Genomic DNA, 22,216 nt, shown 5'->3' on the forward strand with positions numbered 1-22,216 from the left:
CTCTGTGATGAGCAGGGCCAGCTACCCTTCCACTCATTTCTGTCTGACAGGGAAAAATGTTCAAATGGTGATGTAAAACTCAGAAACTGGCTGGAAGAAGCCTCAGCAGCTGTGAAAGCAGCTCCCACCCTTCCTCATGCCCCCCTTCCCTGTAACCAGCCTCTTCCTAACAGTAAGTGAAAGCCGCTCAAGTAGCAGCAGAGTTGCTTCTCCCTCGTTCTAGCAGGGTGTGGAAAATCATAGGTCACAGAGGACAAACGGATGTTGGCATTAAGCATCTATATCATGGAAACTACAAAAATATCTCCACATTGCTGCTGAAGCAAGGAAACCAGAGATGGGCAGGCCCGGCTGTGGGTTGCACAGTGGGGACGTGCGGCCCCTTGCAGAGCCCCAGAGGAGTCAGCGGGGACCTCTCTGGGCAGAGCACGCGGATAAGATTGCTCGGCGAGAGCTGCGCTGCAAAACTCGGAGTGGGAATGAAACTTCTGGGAGTTCAAGTGTCTTCTATACTTAGCCTGGGAGAGAGGGGGCGAGGGGAACAATGCCTCCATGGTGCCAGGAGCAGGAGTGGCTTCAAGCAAAATCTGCTCTCAGTATCTGCGGAAAACCTTCGCTGCACTTCAGCTCGCTGTGATCTCAGCAGTCATAAAAGGGCTTGCTTTCTCACGTGGCGTTTGGTGTCCCTGTCGCACACTCATCAGGAAACTATTCGTCAGCTTTCGGGCACGAGCCTGAGCTGCTCAAGGCAATGGCTATGTGCAGCAGCTCGATAAAGGACTAAGATGTTGAGCTACACAAGGGCAGAGAGGGTGATCCTGGCTGGTGTGATGAGGACCACACTGACAGCGCCTTTGCCAAATCTCTACGCCCGCGCGTTAACAAGCCAGTGGTCAGCAAGTGCTACAGGAAGACGAGCTTACAGAGAGGACTGGAAAAAATGGCTTGTGGGCTTGTTCTGCTCACAGAAACCTTTCCTTCTAGCTATATATATTAAAGGGTGAAAAATGCAGCGGGATTTGACAAATGCGCTCCTGCTGAGAACACCACACTGGAAATGCTTGTCAAAAACAGGCTGGCTCTTACCCTTTCCTCTCTGGATGTTGAGAGGGGTAAACCTATGGAGCTGCTCTGGTTATTTTATACAGGTGCAAGTGAGAAGATGTTGAGGTTGCTACACCACCATGTGAGTTTGAAGTAAGCTGAGGATTTTAGAATGGAAAGTCCCTTGAGTTTTACCTTTTTAATTCTGTCATTTGCTATAAAGGCACAGCAAAGAAAAGAAGAAAAAAATGTATTTACGTGGACAGATAACACTCAAGCGGAAAAGATTTAGCAGCATTTTCAGAAAGAATGACTCGGAACATCCTTTCAGGTATGTTGCTTTACATACACTAGCATGCTCTGTAGGCCACTGTTGTGATAGACAACTACAACTTCAACTGTTGTAGTAATAGCCCTCAAGACCCTACAGCATAAGGTAATGTCATAGCATTTGAACAAGAGGGGTCTCAGGAGCACTTTCTGCTGGGATCACCGAGTGCACTACTCCAAGGGAAAATCCATCCAGCCATGGTGATGCAGGAAGATTTGGGGTAGAGGCAGTATAAATATTTTGGAATTGATTCCCCTCCTTTTGGAAAGAAAAAGAGGAGTTTGCAGTAAGCGAAGGATGTTGTGGGGAGAACAGGAAGCTTTACATGACAAATTTTACTTCATCAGTCTAGTAGCAATGTCACAGAGGCTGTTGCCTCAGTGAGCATCCCCACTGGATCCCTGACAAAGCTGTTTAATATACCCAGTAGTCTGCTTAGCTGACTGAAGACGGGGAGGGTAGGGTCTCTGATGGGCTGTAGTGTCTCCAATGGGCAGCAGCAATGCCTGGGTCTGGAGGTGGCACAGTCATGCCCCCAGGGTCCTGAGTACAAAGGTAGCATTGCTTGGGCTCCTCTATGACTTGCATTATTTACACTCCTGAAGACGCTGTAAATGTCTTTCCTGTTGTTCATTCAGAGAACTCAAAAATTGCCCAGATTATAATTAAATATATTCCAGCATGAATTAAGAATCAAGACCTAAGAATTTACAGTGTTATAAGGTACACAAGAAAGTCTCTTATTTGCAAATCCCTGCTCCTGTTGGTCAAGTTCATGCAGAATCCCCATTACAGCTGGTGGCAGGTAGTTCCCAGTGTAGTTACAGTGCCATCCAGAAGTCATCTATCTGACACCAGTGCACTAGCCACTCCCTTGGGGCACCTTGCTAAATATTTCTTACCATGAAACAACCAAATTGCCTAAATCAGGAAGACAGACATCAACACTGTAAATACTGGCCTGTGCAGAGCTGCAACTTGATGCAGCAGAGAAAAGAGAATATCCAAGATATCACGTGGAGATCTGGGCTTTCTCAGAGTTGATGGTGGCCAGAGACTGAAGTTGAAGAATTAAGAAGCAGCCATTTGATTCACCTGAAAGACCTGATGCTCCTTGCTCTTGTCCTTGTTCTGACTTCGCTGAAGTTGATGCTACATTGTAATAGCCAGAGCACAAGGGTGAGTCAGGATCTGCTTTGTTCAACACAAGAAGAGTGAGCAGAGAGGAGGGACTCTGGGCAAACCAAAGTGGGACACCAGAAGTCCAGAAAATGAAGAGCAGATCCAGCACAGAGGGAGTCAATTTCTTTCTAACGTTGTTGGCTCGAGACAGTAAGGGCTTCAAACAGATGGGAGCTTTCATTCTCTTGCTTTCCTTTCAGGATGAACTGTAGATGAGCATATCAGTCTTTCACCAGTGCTTCCACTCCTGGTGTTGATGGCTTTTGCTGATTTTTTGGGGTGTAGGGTTTTATTTTTCTTTTTTTTTTTTTTTTTTTTTTTTTGCATTTGTGCCCAGACAACACAACTACTAGAACAAACTCTAGCACAGCATGTTCGGAAGTGGTTTGAATATGCTGAAGATCAAAGGGAGATGCTGCCCAGTGTTTGATGTACACTTGTTTTTAATTCAAGGTTAAAGAAACAGCAAACGTAAGGATGTACAGAATGGCCTCTATTGAGAATGCATCTGGGAGGTGAAGGGAGAGACATTCCTCCCTAGAACCCCATAAAACTATGCACATATGCTTCTCCCTATTGTTAATCCCTTTGGCTGATGGGACGTGGAGGAGATTTTATACAGTGGTGCAAAATGGAAATCTATTGCAGGAGGAAAGAGTGCTGCAATCCCAGAGGGACTCTTATGTTCAAAACAAAATACAACAATGGAGTTAATTAGCATTGCATGGTTCACAAAATCCCCTCGAGGGGATCTTTCTCTGTTCTAAATCATCACTTGTATGTGAGATGGAAAAGCTCCCACTGAGCAGGCCCCTTCCACAAACTTTTAATAGATATTACCACGGTTTTTCATCATTTGCCATTGGCTTTGAGAAAGGTAACAGCTGAGCCAGGGCTATTCAGCTGCATTAACCAGCTGCATGTTAATACAGAAATACTCTCCTGCTCCTCCGATCTGCCTGCAAACCTCCCCCGCCCCAAATTAACCCTTTCCTGCCACACTTTTCTCTGCCACTGTGACACAGATACACAGGCAGAGGGTTCAGCAAAGGTAGACAATTAAGCAAGGGAGGACCTCACTATGATTATTTGAACTTTGCTTGTGTGCGGATAAAGGTACCCAAACCAGACCTTCAACCCACTGTGCCTGCACCCATTTGAAGGGACAGCCCTGGCTCCAAAGGACTCACCACTTCCCAGTGACAGGGAGGAGGGCAAAAAGCCAAGAGGAAGGACCTTGCCCCAGGAACCCCACAGAAATTAAACCCATGCCTCCCAACTCCCACGCCTGCTATTAATCTCAGAACCTGTTGGCACAAGACTCCCAGCAAGCCCAGCTATACTCTCACTGAAACGCCCTGCACCCACACAGCGCAATTTCCAGTGGGTATTAACGCTGGAGACAATCTGTGCCGTGCTCACTAATATCACACGGTGAGCGAAGATTAACGCTTCTCTGCTGCTTTGACTGGCCTCCAGTCGCCCTCCCACTCCGTTTCGTGTCGTGCCAGAACTGATCAGTACCTGCACGTCCCTCCACCCATTTGCAATCGCGTTGGCCAGATGGCCAAGTCTGTGTTTCAGTGCAGGCTTGCACACAACTGCAGCTGGCTCGTGACTGCAAACTGCTGGAATCAGCAGCAAAGCTCCGCTGTGGACATGACTGCACTGCCTGATGTACCACCCCACTGCTGATCCTGCATCTCCTTGTCTCCTGGGGAGAGCCAGGAAGACCTGAAGAAATACTGCAATACAGCAATCATTGCAAAAAGCCACAGCTAACAAATTGTTGGAGCGGGAACATGTCAGGGCACCTTGTAGCTCTCAGTCAAGAGCTTGGGGCTGAAGTGCTTTGTAAGGAAAGAAGTTGGACTCTGGCAGGGCTTGTGCTACCTGCCAAATTCTGATGGGTGAGAGGGGGTTTTGTCATGGGTCATTCGTACTAAACTATGTTTCATTGTGATTGCCTCAGGTTAGTCAAGACTGCTGAACACTTTGGGACTGGTGGGGTATCTGGTAAGGAAGACCTAACCATAGAATTCTAGTGTGCCGGGGAAAGCTAGGAGGTAAGCCCCTTTCTTTTTCCATTTCAGCATTGAATGTGTTTACTGCTTTCTGTCTTAGCTAAGTATATCACTCTTCTCCTCTACCTGTCCAGGGTCCCAGGGAGCTGCCACAGTGGCTGGGCCCCAAGGGCATCTCTGCTTGTAAGCAAGGATCTCTCTGTAACACAGGAGGGAAAGACGCATGGAGAGGGCAGGCTGTGCGTGAGCATGGACATGCAGACTGCCAGTCCAGGGCAAGGGACCTCAGTAGAAAGTATCTGTCCTTCTTTACATTTTATTAGCATTTTAATTTAAATGGTGGTGAAACCGATGTGAAAGGGACGGTGAAGGGTGGTGATCAAGTCAAACAAGCCACAGGCTAACAAAACCCATCTTCCTCCAGCTGTGGCTAAACTATCAGCCACACCCAGCCCCCTCTCCTCCCCCCTTCCTGGCTCTCACCTGGCACACCACAGTGGCACACCACCATCTTCCCCTTTCACACGCCAAAAGCGAGCGATCAACCCAGGGCAAGAGGAAATGGTTAAGCACATCACCGCCTTGGGAGCCTTCTGTTGGCCTCCCACCACCCTGCCACCACTGCTCTCACCTGCTTTTCACCCTTTCCTTCCTTTGTGCCCATTGTGTAATTTCCCCACTTCTCCCACTGCACTAACCTGCACATTTTGGCCAACCGCCTCCTTACCGCCCTTGGCACGCCGGGTTGAAAAGTACCACCATCTAATGGTGACACAGTCCTTGAATGCTGGGTGCCATTTAGATTTGCTACTCTCCTACTTTGGCTGGTAGCCTGCTCTGAGATTACAACTTTGCAGCGCTCGTAGCACTGATGACATAACGTTTCATGACTTTGCAGACGTACTTATAGCTCTATATAGTATGTCCCCAAGCATTTTATCACAGTACGTGAGGAGATGTTTCACAGTATTCTATCTAGGCACTGCTCCTGGCCCAGAGCCTAGGCATTTGAACGGTAAACTCCTTTTAGGACTCATGTGAATGTGCACAGAGATAGAGAGGGAAGAAACAGAGGATATAATTAACCACTAAAGTTCCTCACAATCATTGCAAAATGCCAACAGACTCTGTTCATCTCTACAGAGAACATAAAGTGGAATTTAAGCACAAGCAGGTCTCTGTTCTTGCTCTAGCAGCCTTACTCTCAGATGTTAGGGGCAGAGGCGGTTTCCTCGATCTTTCTGTGTGCCCTTTCTTTCTTACATCTTCTTTGGGAATCTGTTGTGGAGTAGCTGCTGATGCACAGCCTGCCCTAGTGCAAACCAGCAAAGCCATTTGAAGATGTGATCTGTGTTGTTAAAACTCAGCCTAGTTTCTAGGAGCAATCTGTGGAAGTGGCTCAAATCTTAGGGACCTGACTGCACAGAGGACGTTCTGCTGTATGGTAGAGTGTAAATGCAATGTACTGCAGCTATCCCACAACAATGCTGCACGCAGGCTTCCTTGTTCCATGATTTTAATGCATTTTTCCTAGTTCACTGTAACCCAAATCCAGATTGTCCACCCAGGGAGCTTTTCACCACTACTCTTTCTGTTGACTCGGCTTCCCTGGGAGGAAGTCTGGGGAAACCCGCAGTGTAGGCAAGCCTGAAGTGACTACCTCCACTTCTGGGTATGCTTCATTATAGAATAAGCTGAAATAAACAGCAAAAAGAAATCTGAATGTAATGACCTGCAGCAAGAGCTGCTAGGAACCTACATAGGGCCAGGCCCATGAAATGCACTGAGATGCTGAAAAGTTCAGATAGATAGGTGCCTAACCACCTTGAATTGCTTCCAGAGGAAAGTTAAAGCCCTATTGTTTGAAATTCTTAAAACTGTCAACTGGGAAATTCCCTGTAGAAAACAGGCCTGCATTGACTAGTCCTCCAGTGGCCTTTCCCATCTTCAGCTCCTATGATTTATGTGCTCATAAATTCCTTTGTGTTCTGTGCTTACCTGGAAGACTCGCCTGTGGCTGGCATCCAAGAACACCAGAGTGGAGTTGTGTTAGGCTGTTCTTTCTGGTTTCCCATTGTCTCTTCCCTGCCTGAATTTGGATCCAAGAGCAAATACGGACCAGATGCAACATGTCCTCTTCAGACTGGAAGGCCATCTTTTCCCATAGAGATATCCATCCCGTTTGATTCTGCTAGGTGATGGTCGAGACGTGAAGTGCCCTGTCCTTGTCAGCTGCTACCAGAATGTCTTCCCTTGCTGCACCTTGCTCAGGATCCTTGGCTTTAACCCTGCTTTATTCTATTTAAAGGTGACTGTATTGGGAGAAACAGAACTAGCCTGGGGCAGAACTGGTCTGAATTCAGAACCAGTCCCCTACCAGCACAGGCTTTTTGGAATACTTACTTCACATCATTTTTCAGGACGAAGTTTTATTACAAAATAGCATATAAGGGAATTGTTTGTTAACGCAACTCTGTTTCATGTAAGCGTGCCCAAAGCTCTTCTTTGCCATGTATAAAGCAGTGTATTTGCATATCAGAAGATTTCACATAGCTTCTCAAGTAACTGTACATGCCTAACTGCTTCCAATTGCCTCAGTAACATTGGGGGAAAAAAGCTTTTACAAATGTTTCGCCAGACAAATCACATTTTTAGCACAAGCACAACAATTCCTTTCTCTTAGAAAGATGTTTTCAATGAGGGCAAAATCAGTACAGTGCTTAGTTACAATACTGGAGTGTCAGATGTTTATTGAGTCAGCAAAGGAGATATAAAAAGAACTGGCAGGGCTCTGCAAATCACTTTGATTTTTAGTAGTGACTCTACTACGCTAAACAGTAAATAATGTAAATAGCAAAGGTGTTCTCATTCACAGAGAAATGAAATGGGAAGTCAAAATCCTTTTTTTTTTCCTTGTGATAAGAAATCTTTTGAAACCCTCTGATGCCATTTCTTATTCCATCAGTATTACATTAACTTGATATGTTGCTGTTAAACAGCCGCACTTAAATACATCAAATGGATTAATGCTGGCACTTTATCAGGTATAGTTTCTGTTTCTGTACGAGATCTCTAGACATATAGAAACTACTTAAAATGAGAAAGGAAGTTTCTCCTCTTCACTGGTTCAAAGGACTGTGTGTAACTGGCTGATATTTCTTGAACATCCGGATTAGTGCCAGGCTGGTCACAGCTATGACAGGGCCGATAAGTTAAGTGGGCTTTGAAAATTGCTCTAAGTGACATGAGTTAGCACAGCTTCGAAGTGCTCACAGCTGTGAGGGAAAGCAAGCAGAGGAACAGTGAAGAAGAGCCTACAGACACATTGAAGCTAGATGCAGTTTTGCCAGGCATAACTCAACCGAAGCTGAAGTATGAACTCAGTGAGCTGTCTTGCACTGTCTTCACTTATCTGGTATCGCCGTATGTAAATCCTCAGGCTGAAGGAAAAGGAAGAAAAGAAGCTGCTCACAAGAGAGAGTAATTTCATCACTGATAAAGGAAAGCACTAAAAGGAGTGAGTCACTGGGCACCATTTACAGAGCAGTAAATAAATAGTGTAGTCACTTGTTATTCTTTTTTTTAGTATCAGAAGTAAGAATGGAAGCTCTTCTGTGTCCCAGTCTCATTGCTGGTTTCTCCCTGGAGCGTCCAGCAGTTCACCTCTGCAAGACCAGGTACCTCGCAGGCAGGCAGGCTCTCCTTCCCTTTCTAGCACTCTGGGACTGGCATGATTGCTGCCTTAAATATATGACTCTCTGCACAAATAACCTTCAGCTCGTGGGCCAGGGCCTGCCTCCCCCTGCTCTCTAGGAACGCCACTAAATCACTGCCAGCCCTGGCACAAAGCCTGGCTCCGATTGTGTCATCTTGTTCTTCTGTCACGAGCTGCTGGGGCCGTGGCAAGGTCGGGGACTTTCTGATGAAACAGGAAAGGTTTTCCCAAAAGGAAAGCTGAACCCAAGAAAAGGAGATCCTTCCTTCTCCAGCTGGATTTTCAGAGCCCTGCCTCCTTGCGCGGGACAGTTAGCAATTTCCTCCCCTTTCAGCTGCTGCTGACACATGGCTGGGTGGTTTCCAGCCTCCTCTGTGCACATTGTTCTGCAAGTGTTTGTCTTAGCAAAGTGCAGAGCCAGCCGCACCTTGCAATTAATAAATATGTGTCAACACTTGGTGCAAGCCTGATTATTATCATTACTCCAGAATTAGAGGACTGGCACAGCCACTGAGCCGCCTGAGGGCCTGATCCTGCCAGGGGCTCAGTGCTCTTCATTTCCATCGGCAGCAAAGACAGTGGAGGCCAGGGGGGAATTACAGGATTCAGCTATCCAAGGGGTGATTTTTTTATTTAGTCTCAAATTCTAAAAGAGATTATTCCTGTCAAGAGAGAGGAGCAAAGCACAATTAATAGCTAGGGGCCTTCCCCTCAACCGCTGTAAAATAATGCCGCTCAACAGCAATGGATCACTGCTGATTTACATCGGCTGAGAATCTGGTGCTGTGTTGGTAAACATGAAATGGAGATTATAAAAGGAAATTAATAGCAACAAAAGCTAACCTAAAAGCTGAACACGTATGCAGGGATTCCTCTGTCGGTTACAGTGCAGCTGTGCGGGGCTTGAGTTGAATTTCTAATCCATCTTGACCCTGACAGGTCAGAGAACTCCCCACTTTACACTTGGAGACGTGCCCCCTTGGAGCCAGGGTCACACTGACGTACCTGGAGGGAGTATTTGAATCCTCAGGCCTGATTATGATTTGCACTAATGCCTCTTTTCACTGGAAACACTGTGACATTTACCTAAGACCCTGAGCACTGTGATAGAACGATAAAGAAACCATGGAGGCAGATATTGAAAGGTGGTTAGTTTCCTGAAAAGGCAAACAGGACATATTTTTAAGATATCTCCACTCTAAAAATATCTCTTCAGGCTAAGTTCTCAGCTCTCCTTGATTTCATCAAGAGTTCAGCATTGCTCCTGCACCGATACTTTGCAGAATTTATAGAAGCACCTAACTGGTCTTCAGGTACCTTCATAACTTGAGAAATCCTGCCGCCCTGGCAAGCAGGGGATCGGGCCGTCCAGCAGGATTTGGCTGCTTCCTAAGGAATAGGTGGTTCTTGTCAAAGCTGCTGCATCAGGAAGGTTGAGTATCAAGCTCGAATGATGGAAACGAGCAGGTCCTTGACAGAGAGTGGTAGCCTGGAGTACCGTCGGGTGTAGTGGTGCTTTCACAAGAGTGCAGGAAAAGGTGCTCACTGCCATTTCCTCTTTTCCGTCTCTGTTGGTCTGACCATCTTTGCATCATTTAGAGCAAGAGAAGAGCTGGAGTGAGGACCGGTGTGCTGACTTGAATGGAGAGCAATCTAAGAAATCTGCAAGGATTTCTGAAACAGCTGCCTCGAAGGAGACCTGCTGCTGAAACTCAGTACAGACCTAGGCCTGGGGACTGCTACTTGAATAAGACAGAAATGGCAGCTCCTCCAAGAACTACCATTAGTAGAGCAGTCATTACCCCAACTCCCTCTGCCCCTTTCTAATCTATACTGCAAACACTGCTATAATATCAAGGCCCATTGCTACAAAATAAACACCAAAACAGGCGAACTGTGCCCCATAGTGAGTTAAAGTGAAGCGTGTTCAGGTGCAGCAGGCAATGCTGAAGGGCCATATTGTGGTTAGAAGAAGGACTCTCTCATGCATCATGTAATGCTGCAGTCCTTATCCAAAGATTTTCTACAGTCCAGACCTGTTTGAGGAGCATGGAGAAGCACCAGACCTCTCTGCCAGCTGTGGACCTAACTCTTTGCCTCCATTCGTATCTCCAGCTTGTTGGACATTGCTTTGGAAAGTTAACCCATGAGTTTGGCTCACTATGGCTATTACTATCATCTAGGTCCTCTGTGTCTACTGTCTTGATTATTGTGAAAATCAGCTCCTACGTTAGACATTGTTAATCCATCTTTTCATTGTCCAGGCTCACACACATAACTTAGTATCAGTGGTACCTTCTATGTAATAATACCAAACAATGGTTTTTCCTAGCTAACCTCACAGTGAAAATTGTCATCATGGTCCCGGACTATTTTAAGGTATGGATCCACAGTTTTCCAGCCCTACACCACTGTTAAAAAAGGCTCCTGAGATCCGTCAGCCAATCTGGAGGCAGTGAAATATTCTGAATAATATAAAATTTCCATTCCTTATATGATCAAACCCCACATCCTCTGTGAAAGGCATAGAGGACTATCTCATATTTTTATAACACCTATTTGCATTTCAACACAGCAACCCAAGCACAAATCATGTGTGTACAGTTGTGTGAGACCTCCCGAGCAAGGTAGCTGATAAGTGACTGCCTGGAGAGGCTGGGTGCTGCCATGCGTGGCTGTGTCCTTGTGTTCAGCTGCCATCTGCTCAGGACAGGAGAGCCCTCACTGAGCCTCAGGGCTGGCACTGCCACAATTCATAGCACAGCACTGTTTAGCCCTCATCATCTACATCTTCTTACCTGCAGGCTGCCCGTAAACTACTGGAGAAGCAATCTTACTATTTTTCTCCTAAAATTGCTCTCTGAAAGGGCTCTTCTTATGACACTTTCCCAAAAAACACAGTCCAAACTCGTTTGTGGTTGAGCTGCTGCAGCACCGATACTGCTCCTTGCTGCTTATGACACCATCTATTCTTCTTTTAAACTTCTTCAGCCAAAAGGCACCCTTTTCTTTCTCTTTTTCCTTTTGTTTTCTGTTCACATGTTACCTAGCAGAGATATTCTGTAGTAGAGTGGGATTGGCACGCAAGCTTTGTGGTAATGAGAACAGCATTATTATTTTTTAGATGGAGCTTCTTTTTCATTCTGTGGTAAGGCAGCAAGAGCAACCACAGCTATGAGTTACTTCATGTCTCTATGCTAAGTTGCTTGTGACTGAAGTTAGTTGATTTGTTACTTGTGCCCTTTAACAGGAAGAAGTATTCTCCCCAAAACTGTGTGAGCATAACTGAAATTCTCTGTGGTGCCTTCTTGCTTTTGGATCACCTGGCTTTCAGCAAGAAATCAGGTTCCTTCAGAAAACGGGAGCAAGAGGGACCGTCTTACAGGGAATGCAGAAAGCAAGTCTGCTGCAGATACTACATGGCTCTTTTTTGATCACTACTACACCACCTGATGCAGACACAGCGTTGCTGCTGGGGATGTGTGATACCTGTCTCCATCTCATTACTGCTTTCTGGGACTTTCCCTGACCCTTTGCCTCAGTACCTGCATTTGGAGGGCCTGTTCTCCACTGCATCTCAAAGCCACTGGCTTTAAGACCTTGTTTGTGCATTTTGACTATAGGAGCTCATTAAATGAGCTGATTAAAGCCTAGATCCTCCAAGGTATTTAGGCACCTAAATCTGGTTAAGCCTATTTGATTCCGAGTGGGGTTAGGTATCCCCATGTTTTTAGGGAGCTGGGTGTAGTGTCCTGGTTTTGGGGGAGGAGGAAGAGGGGGCAAGGAGCAAGAGGCATTTTTCTGTAAAATGTGCATAAAAGCACTGAATACGGGAAACAAAGGATGTTAGACCCGGAATTACAGACCTGAAGGTTATAGAACTAATAAAGAATAAATAGTGGCAAGAAAATTAATGTTTCCCGCATCTCTTCCAGCTTCTCAGAATATACTGGGGCAAACCACACACTTTCCAACTCTCACACGCCTTTTTCTTCTGTCTTATTTGTTCCTTTTCCTCACTGCTAGTCTGCCACTGACCATCAGCCCCTTCAGGCAAGGACTATGGTGTCCTTCATGTCCGGAAAGTGTTTGGCAGACCCTGGGCAGTAAGAACATGCCTTTCAAAACCGGCCAGGCGGTGCAAGGATTTACGCTGCCCTGAAGCCCCACACAATAGGAAGAGCACAGTGTGTTGACTCTTTGGTATTTGTTATTGTTGGTCTTATGTGCTGGTAAGCTGGTCTCAGCTCGTTTTCCTGACGACTGCTGTGGAATAATCCAGCTTCAGTTGTGATAGGCCCTGATGAGTATCTGAATTTCAGGGGGAATGCTGTGGCTGTGCCTGGGCATGACTCCTACCCCAGAGTTCATTTCTTCACGTATGAGCCAGGCTACTTCCCAGGCACAATCACATGTTAGAAAACCACTTCTCTTGTTGGGAAGGAGCTGAGCCGCTAATGGTGGTGGCTTGTCCCCAGGACCCCTTCGCTGCAGTTCAGAGGGCTGCTGGTGCTGGCTGCTGAAGGATGCAGCGCGGTGTGGGTTTGTGCTGGGAGCTGTCTCTCACCTGCATGGCTGGACGCCTACACAGCCTCCCCGCGCAATCGCTCTGACAAACTCAGCGGTTAAGAGGGTGCACAGTATACCTCTGGCAGACATAAATATGTGCTGGTGCTTATCTTTTATGAAAACAAATGAACAGAGATATCTGTTGCTGCAGCCTCTGAGTGTGCATGGAAGTGAAGTCTGCAGGCAGAAACAACAGCTTCCAGCTCCCTGCAGACACGTTTCCTCCCTTTGCCAGGCCATGTCTGACCAAAACCAGCCTCTCGCCCTCCGCTGTGAGAAGGCAAGGCAGTGTCCACGGAGCCCGCTGAAGAGGAGCCGGAGGAAGGACTGATTAAGATGTAAGCGAGGAAGCTCTGCTCACAAGGCATTCCCAGCAGGGGTGCCGGTGGGATGTCTGCCTGCGAACCCCGCGGCAGCAGCCGCCTTCCCCGGACCTCCGGAGACACTGGGAGAATTTCCTCTTCAGCTATTTTCAGGCAGCATCTGCGTCTCTCACCAGCCATGGATGCCACAAGGCATGGTGCCAAAAAATCAGCAGCTTGGCAGCTTCTCTACATGGACTCAAGAAATATATTCTGGATTATCTGTACCATCTGCCTCTCACAGGTGTTCATCTGGGAGGAGGGGGGAGGAGAAGGGCACCTGAGGGCACCAGAATTGAACAGAAAGTGTTTTATAGGGCAATATGCATTGTAGCAGCTGGTGCTGATGGAGGTGGAAGAAGGAGGAAGAACAGATACTAATTCTTACCTTGGAAGAACTGATAAAGTTTACTGCACAGTTTCACTGAAACTGGGCAAACCTCTGAGTCCTTACCCCTTGGTCTGCCAGGGGGACAGGGGAGGTTCAGGGTAAGAATCCCCAGGTTTATGTACTTGAGGGGGGAGGCAATTTTCTGGGCAAGTTTGGAGAGGAGCTATGTGGTGCGTGCCTTGTTCGTGGGTAAGCGGAAGTTTGGAGTAAGCATCCACAGGCCACGGGCTTGGGCTTTTTGTCAGCTATGGCAAAATACTGCTATCTCTCAGCAGACACCAGAAAGGTCTCATCCTCCTTTACTTATTCATAGTTAATCATTAATATTTTCCTGAAAGTGAAACTTTACCGGTTCTTACAGAACTACAAAGCCACGTTTATAAACAAAGCTCTTATTTGTGAGGAGATGAAACCCTGACTGGCAGGAATGATTTGCTTTCCACTGCACTACAGAAATGCCGTTTCCTGCCCCTCCCATGAAAAGAATTTGCTGCGGCAGTCCCAGCACAGACTGCACACCTACAGAAACCACGGGCTGTCCACACTGGCAGCACCGGCACCTGCCACTCGCCTCACCTCCAGCGACAGCCGCAGGTCAGCAGAAGCTGGAGCTGCTACACCTGTGAGGCTCCATGCACCGCCTGCTGAAGGAGGGCGACTGGCCTGCGTTACATCTTTTTTTTAATCATCTGTTGCAATGAATTGATTTGTCTCCATGCTAAAGCAGGAAAACTGAGGCAGGAGGGTATTTCTGCTATTTGGAGACAACCTTGGACCAACACTAGGTAGACCTGGCCCACATCTTGCCTGGTAGGTGCTCCTGCTGTCACCCTTGCTGTGGGTCTTAGAGAAGTTGTGAAATAACTGGGGAAGGCTGTCACCACTCCTTTCTCTGCCCCTTATCTAACCGTTGGTCCAACATCTCCTTTAAAGCCTACAGAAGGTGCAGGGCACCTCCACTCCTGTTGCCTTCAGAAGTGTTCATGGGAATGGACCAACTTTGCAGCTACTTTTCAAGACATAAGGCTGTGCAAGTCGTGAAAGAGTTGCACGGAGGGGAAGAAAAATAAAACCACTCTCAGTCTCTCATCTGCAAGCTGTTGCTACACAAGAAGGCAGTGCAGCGCTGGTGTGAGGAAAGAGATCGTTGTTTCATGTGGTTTCCAGATAACCTCCGATAACATATATGATTGCAGCTGACCTTGTGATACCATATTGCTACTTGTATTTTGTTTAAAAGTACAAAGAGCTGTGTTCCCTAATGCAAATGAGACTGATGGTGGAGAAACAAGCTCACAGCACCTCTGGTACCAAGGCTGATGACTATAGTATCACCTTTCAGTCACAGCTCTCCTCTTGTCTTCCTGTTGTGTCCATCATCATCTGGAGCACATACTGTCTATGTCATTTGGCTGTGAAATACACCCCTTCGTCATTAGCCACACAGTTTTCTAATCCCCTTGCCTGAACCACTGGGCTTTCTTTTGCTTCATCTGTGGAGCTACGTACAGTACTTTGCAACACTCCTGCTACCACGCAGGTTCTCAGGAGGTGTACAATGCCCACCTTTTTGGTGGTGCCCTACTACCGTGCTTCAGGCCTAATGGCAAGTTAGAGCTTCTCCATCAGTGGCACCACAAACAAACCAGAGTCCTGATCCAAGCAATTTTAATTGAATACTCATGGGAATGAAGATAAGTAATAAGAGAAAAAGAAGGTTTGCTCTTTCCAACTAGACCAGGAAAACCCTGACTGTGCTCAGGAAGGCTCACAATGTACTCTTGGTACATCAGCTATCCATATTGTGTAGGGCTCCAATGAGTTCTGGTTTTATTCAATATACTAAACAACATCAACATTTATTTCCTAGTGTGGATTTTCTATTTTTATTACTACGTTTTTGTTCTCAAGCGCAGAATAAAAATACCCCAGATGCTAATGGCTGTTTATCAGGAATATAGAAAGTGGGGAAACTGAGACTCAGAAATAAAATTGCAATTACTTATGGATAGGACAGGACAACAGATATTGTCAGTTGCCTGTGAGTACTGCTTGTATGTCTTATGGTGTGTATAAAGTTTCATAAAGGCATTGATGTCTTTGAGCACCTTGTCACTTTTAATGTTAAATTTTTGTGTCACTTGTTTTGGGGATGAAGGAGAGAGAGACCAAACATGATATTAGTCCTTGTGAAAAGTGCCAGACTGACAGCCCTGAAAACAAGTACTTAGTACCTCTCTGTGTCAAGCAGTGCAGAGGCAGAAAAAGCCACCCAAGGTGTACTGAGAGGAGCTGCACAAGACTTCTTGCCTATGGGAAGAGAGAGCTACCTGAATGCTCCCCTGGCCTTGCCTGCTTCAGATGCTGGAGAGGGTCCTAGTGTAACATAGGAGAGTCTGACTCAGTTGCAGCATGAGCCGGTGCTAGCTACTGCAAGCATCCCAAGACCATATAGGCCACAGTCCTGGCTGGCTCCCCAAATGTTTGTATCAATACCTTGTGTCCTCAGGTATTTTAAGGTAAGCTGTGCCTGATCTTCAGGCGCACCTCTAAGTTCAATTGCTACAGAGCTGAATGTTACAGAAGTTTTATGAATATCTGTTATAAGTGAGATTTGCCCTTTATTACGTTTGCATGTATCAGACAATAAATTGCATAGCTGCTGTGCTGGTCATTAGCAGATGTCTCCCCAAGGTTCCTGGGTCACCACGTGATGTACAGACTGGCTGGGCTGATTTCAATCCCAGGGGAAAAAAGAAAAGTGAAAAAGAAAGTGATGTCACAAGGTTCAATTAATAATAAATTGGAGGACCAAAATATAATTATTGCCAGTCAGCAGATGTTGTGGAAAACAGGTCAAACAAACTGAATGTATTACGTCTACATAGTTATTTTTATCAGCTGGTATGTTTGACATAGTACCTCATGCTGTTTTGTTTGCATTTAGCACTATAGAATTTACACAGAGTATGCCTACAGTGGACTGGAAAACACACTACCAAGCTTTCAAAAAGTAGTAGTAACTGTATGAGATGGTACTGGGGGGCTTCTATTGGGTTTCTGTAAGCATCAACAGAAGGATCAAGGGCATTCAATATCTCAAATGAATGCCCTGGAAATGAATATAAAATCACTGCTAATAAAATTTGCAGATGACATAAAGACAATGATGAGGACACAGCACTCATACAAACTGACCAGGAGCTTAGCAATCCCATTCTAACAAAATATGGTTTTATGCAGTGAAATGTAAAGTAATTAATTTAGCAGCATGGAATCAAGCCAAAGTTACAGACTTCATCCTGTTGAAGAATGGATCTGAAAAAACTTATAGCAGAAAAGCAATTCAACATGGACTCCAAAGGCGATTCTGTGATAAAACATGAGCAGTCTTACCCTGGGACTTCTAAACTGATGATTAGTCAGTAGGAGTAAGGAAGTGATTTTACTGGGTAGAACACTGGGACAAGTTATATTGGAATACAACATCTGGTCTTGGTGTCCACATGTTTAGAGGATGTTTGAAACAGGAAAGAGCCTCCAAAAGGAGAGAAATCTTTGCAGCAAGGCATGCGAGAGCTTAGTACTTGCGCCTATTAAAAAGCACATTGAAGGGACTGAATTATAGCACAGAAGTACCTTTGTTGTAGGCAGAAAATAGAAGAGTTCCCCAGCCTAGTGGAGAAAACTGTAATAAGGACTAATGGCTGGAAACTAAGGCCAGGCAAATTCAAATTAAAAAATTGAGGATTTGTTTTTTTTTTTTATACTGAAGGTGATCAGCTACGGGAACACAAGACCAAAGGAACAAGTCATTCTCCATCTCATGGCATCTTCAATTCAGACTGTGCCTTAGCCAAATGCAAATTATTGGCTTCATTACAGACATAACTGCAAGGAATTATTGGCCTGTGATGCACAGGAGGCTATACCAGATGATCTAACCATCCCTTTTCACCTTAATCTCTGTGCATCAATGCATAAAAGGAATGAATTCTGGTACTATAGAGAGATATTGTCAACTGGGAAAGGATGAACTGGTGCTTTTGGCATCCAGAGAGGAGTGGAGGGTGCTTCTAACAACCAGAAGCTTGTTACTTTAGTTACTTTAGTTTACTCTTTAGTAACATTGTTAGAGGGCAAGAAATTAATTTATTTCTGTGGGGATTCCCATTGCTAAATTCTTTCTTACCAGCAGGCTTGGAAAACAAAATTTCTTTATTTCCTTCCCTCTAAATTTATGCTTTCAGTACATTCATTTAAGCAAATGCATGTCTTCATTTGCTAAGCAAATGAAGCAAATCATGTGGAAGTTCCTATTATTATCTGTAACAAATAGTTAATACTAAACCCAATCCAAAGACCATTGAAATTAAAGGGACTGTCCACAGAGTTTTCCGGTGGAAGTTTTATCAGGTTCACTGACTTTCAGACAGTCATTATGCAGTTTTCTGGTATCCACATCCAGTCAGTAGAATAGACTTCAGCTACGTTGGAGTAGATCTGGATGCACACCTGCGGAGCCCATCTTCATTGGTTCAAACTTCACACTCTGTAGGCTTTTTTTTTTTCCCCCCCCATGAACCACCCAGAATCTTCTTAAAATGACATAAAAGATTCTGTTACTCATTTCTGGACCAAAATTATATTTTGCCAAGATTCAGGTTATTCTGTAGATGTAGTACCTTTTCCACAAGTAGGAGACTGTTGACTTCCATCATAAGGTTCAGTTTCACAATATCAGTAATAATAATTTGGTTTCTGAACTTCCCTGTTTCCCCCAAAAGCAAGGGACAATATTCCAGAAGACCTGAAGGGAATTCGCCCTAATAGTTTTCATTTAGCTCCTACAATAAAAGCACCCATTTCTGAAACGTTTGGTTTTTTCTGTCATACTTGCCTCTCTGCTTCATGAAACCTCCTTGAAAACTTGGTCTTTATGTGTATTTTAAAAAAATGTGTTTAAGCAAAGATCTTGGATGTGGAATGTTAGAGCCAGCTCTTCTACTTCTGATTTCACTAGGAACTGTCAGTCAAATTTTCTATTACTATCAGTAAGATTTTTTTCAATGTAAGTAGCAGCTATACTGAATACTGTACAGGAAATGAGATAGAAAACATATAATAAGGTCCTATTCCTCAGCAGTTGTTTTCTATTACCTGGCTGTTTTTATTATGATGTTCTTGCCTATAGCTTGTGTAAAAAGATGTATCTACTGTTCTACGTACATTACTCCAGCACAGTGCGGGTTCATACTTATGTCTCCTAGCCAGCACATCATTATTATTGTTGTTGTTGTTGTTAAATATAATCACATTAATAATAACACTTGATATACTCCACAGGCAGAAGAATATGTACCAGTGTTAAGATGAAGAAGGCATTTACCTAACAGGAGGTTAACTGGCTGACAAGAAAAGAGAATAAGATGAGAACAGGTGGATCCAGGGCACTTGGAGACTGTATATTATAATAAAGTTTCTAGATAAAAATGTTTTATATATTTAACTGGTTTATGAAATTATACATACCTATATATATTTTTAATACACATGGAAACTTTGCCCATTCAGAAAGCCTGACACTACTTATTTTATTCTGGGATTAAGAAAATCCTGTAATATTGCTATGTTCAGGTCCATTCTAAGTAGACCAGCTATGCTTTTGTTCTCTGTCTCCAAAAAAAAAGAAAGACCTATAGAAATGCATCACTGATGCACTAACTCCTACTGGAAATACTTTCTCAGCTGGGAATGACGAAATGTCAGTAGAGAGCAGATACATTGGGGGGGGAGATGCAGCAGAAAGGAAGGAGAGTCCACGAAGTGGGAAGCTCCTCATGAATTAGAAAACCTGTGATGAGCTCCCTGTCCTGCCACTGATACCTCTGTGCATTGAGGCCACGCAGAGAATGTCTCTTTAGTGTCTCTGGTCCCTCTCCGGTAGTTGTTCACCACGCGGCCATGTTGTGACTCTCTCAGATCTGATTGTAATGAGGAACCATATCGAGAGCGAGCTGAGTTAGCGATGAGAGGCAGCGGGATAATATCTGCCTTTATTAGGGGACAGATACTGCCTTGAAAAGCCAGAACATGGATCCCTGCCGTTAGGATATGAACACAAGGATTATTCAATGAATGGGTGTCATAACAGAAATAATAACACTGACCTCTAGTTTTCATCAGTCTTAATGTTGTTCCCTCATTATAACAAACTATTTACCCTTTGGCCTCATTTTATGCACATGGGAATCAGATTATTGCCTCATAAAACAAAGGAGCAGTGAGATTATCACTTAAGTAATGGCCCCAAACATACTGTTAGCACAGTGTCATGGACTGTGGCTGCACAGCAGAGTAGCGCAACTCCTTTCTTCAGGGCTCAGTCCCGGTGACACGGGCAGGGGAGCAGGTAGAAATGCCACGGGCCAAGCAAGCACAGTGTCCCGTTCACCCCCAGAGCAGTCAATCCCCAGAATTTTTATCCCTGCAACGTGTTAAACCTCAGAAAGCTCATAGCTCATCCCCATTTCGAAGTGATAGCTGCTGCCTCCCTGCCAAATTGCTTTATCAGTTTCAGATAGCTGATCTTCCCCCCCTCCCCCCAGTTTTTGCTGATAAAATGTTTGCACACTGTTAGATAGGGAAATGCAGAGCACTGGGGGGGGGGGGAGGCCTTGATAATTTAAAAGCTGGCATTTCAGAACGAGAATGTCAAGCAGTTTAGATCTTGTTGACGTTGAACCCTGGGGTTCTTCCTCCTGCCTCTTTTTTCGTCGCGTTTAAAGCAGGCAGAGTGATCCTACGTTAAGGACTGGTAGTGGGATACCTCTGCTGGGGATTCTTCCGACCGGCCTCAAGCACACAGCAGTGACTGAAGTCTGGGGAGACAAGGATCTGTGGATGTAATGCCGGCATTGTCTACACTTTCATTTCTGCTGCACGCTGGCCCCTCTCCTCCTCTGCATTCATTGTCGCTATTACATTTATCTTGGGAGAGAGGCCATCGTAGGCTGCATATTTATTAATCATTCTTACCTGCTTCTCTTTTTGTTCTTTGCTCTTGTTCTTTCCTGTACAGGGAGACAGAGAGGCAGTAGCATATCATAGCAGAAGTACTTACACAGCACTTTTTCTATTCACAGATCTGAAATTGCTCTACAAAGGTAAGTGCTAATAAAACAATTATCATCTCTGTTTGTCAAATCAGAGAAACGAGGCTAAGAGAGAAACCCAAGGGCACGCAGCAGGCCAGTGATACAGGGTGGAAGAGACCTTGCAGCTTCCATACAGCATGTTGGGTTTTATGCTATGTACTTCTTAAGCCAAGTAGCCTGGTGGAAAGGCCTCTCTTGTCCATAGTCAGAGACATTTTAACCAGCAGAAGACATCCTTGTAAACAGCAGTTCTGAGAGCTGCAGCACTGCATGTTTTAGTGGCAAAGCCAGTGCAGTGTAATATTATCTGCACTGTAGCAATAGAGTTACTTTCGGCTCAGGACTCCAGAAAACTCCTTCCCAACCACTGCTTCCCATAGAGATTACTACGCTGGCTGGGTAAGCAGGCTGCAAAGGGTGCGTAGGGATCAGGAAATGAATACATGCTTCAGGAGATTTAGCAGAGGTGGCTAAACCCCTGATTATTAGCAGCTACCTCTAAACACCCCTCTCTCCCAGAGCCAGAGTCCGACCACCCCGGGTAGGCAGAGCTTTCCCCGATTACGCAGACACAGCAGCAAAATTTTGATTTCCGTGAAAGCAATGGTGTCTGCATAATATCACACTGCTGATTTTTATATCTTGATTTCAGCTTTGTTTATCTTCTGAGAACAGTTATAAAAATAAAATCCAGATTTATTTTTTTTAAGTGCTGATGAGGATGGGAGTCTGGATGTCTCAGGGATTAGGTAATGGGAGAGACAGTCTTTGGCTTGAAGTCACCCATTCAGCTGTGGTCAGGTCAGCCGTGTGTTAGCATTTATATTGTCCGCTATCCCAAGTACTGAGAAGTTGGTGGTCTTATTCTGATGTGTAGCTCAAAAGGAACATTTTACTTGCAATGTGAAGAGGATTTATTAGCAGCAAGGCTGAGGAGTACATGAGCATGGAAAATTAAGCTGACCTGAAACTTCTGGCCTGTGTCAGGATTTCAGTACACTGGGAGATGCTGTGGATAATGCTGACCATGCTGCACATCTCTTGCAGGTAATGGATCTAGGGAAAAGCCTTCAGTGCAATCAATCCAGCACCTTCTCTAAGGTGGTATCTTCACTTTAAAAGAGGCTGAACATTAGTATTGTTTTCCTTAGATAATTGAAAGTTTCAGCAGATTCAAGATTTAACTGACCTCTTTTTGGCTCATACCAGCATATGAACTCCATGTAATTTTGTATATTATTATCTCCACTGAAAATATTCTGTGGTTTCTTTTTTCCCTCCTGGTATAAGTACAATATCTATAACGCAGTACCTGCAGCCACTGCCAGGGCCTTGGACAGTTGTGGGGGGAAACGTGAATTAAATGTGGATTTGAAAAAAAAAAAAATCCCTTCCTTAATGGTACCTTTGTAACTGATTAGATTTGGTAATGGACTTGCAA

General features: G+C 45.0%; 1 long non-coding RNA gene across 1 annotated transcript; it reads left to right on the forward strand.

Moving 5' to 3' along the window:
* Positions 1-902: 902 nt before the first annotated feature.
* Positions 903-19,114, forward strand: LOC142028657 (uncharacterized). The gene is made up of 4 exons (XR_012649652.1): positions 903-1,186; positions 1,268-1,375; positions 4,530-4,623; positions 18,965-19,114. It is a non-coding gene; the product is annotated as an uncharacterized LOC142028657 (long non-coding RNA).
* The last annotated feature ends 3,102 nt before the right edge of the window (positions 19,115-22,216 follow it).

The sequence above is a fragment of the Buteo buteo genome, chromosome 2, assembly GCF_964188355.1.
Source record: "Buteo buteo chromosome 2, bButBut1.hap1.1, whole genome shotgun sequence".
NCBI classification, from domain to species: Eukaryota; Metazoa; Chordata; class Aves; order Accipitriformes; family Accipitridae; genus Buteo; species Buteo buteo.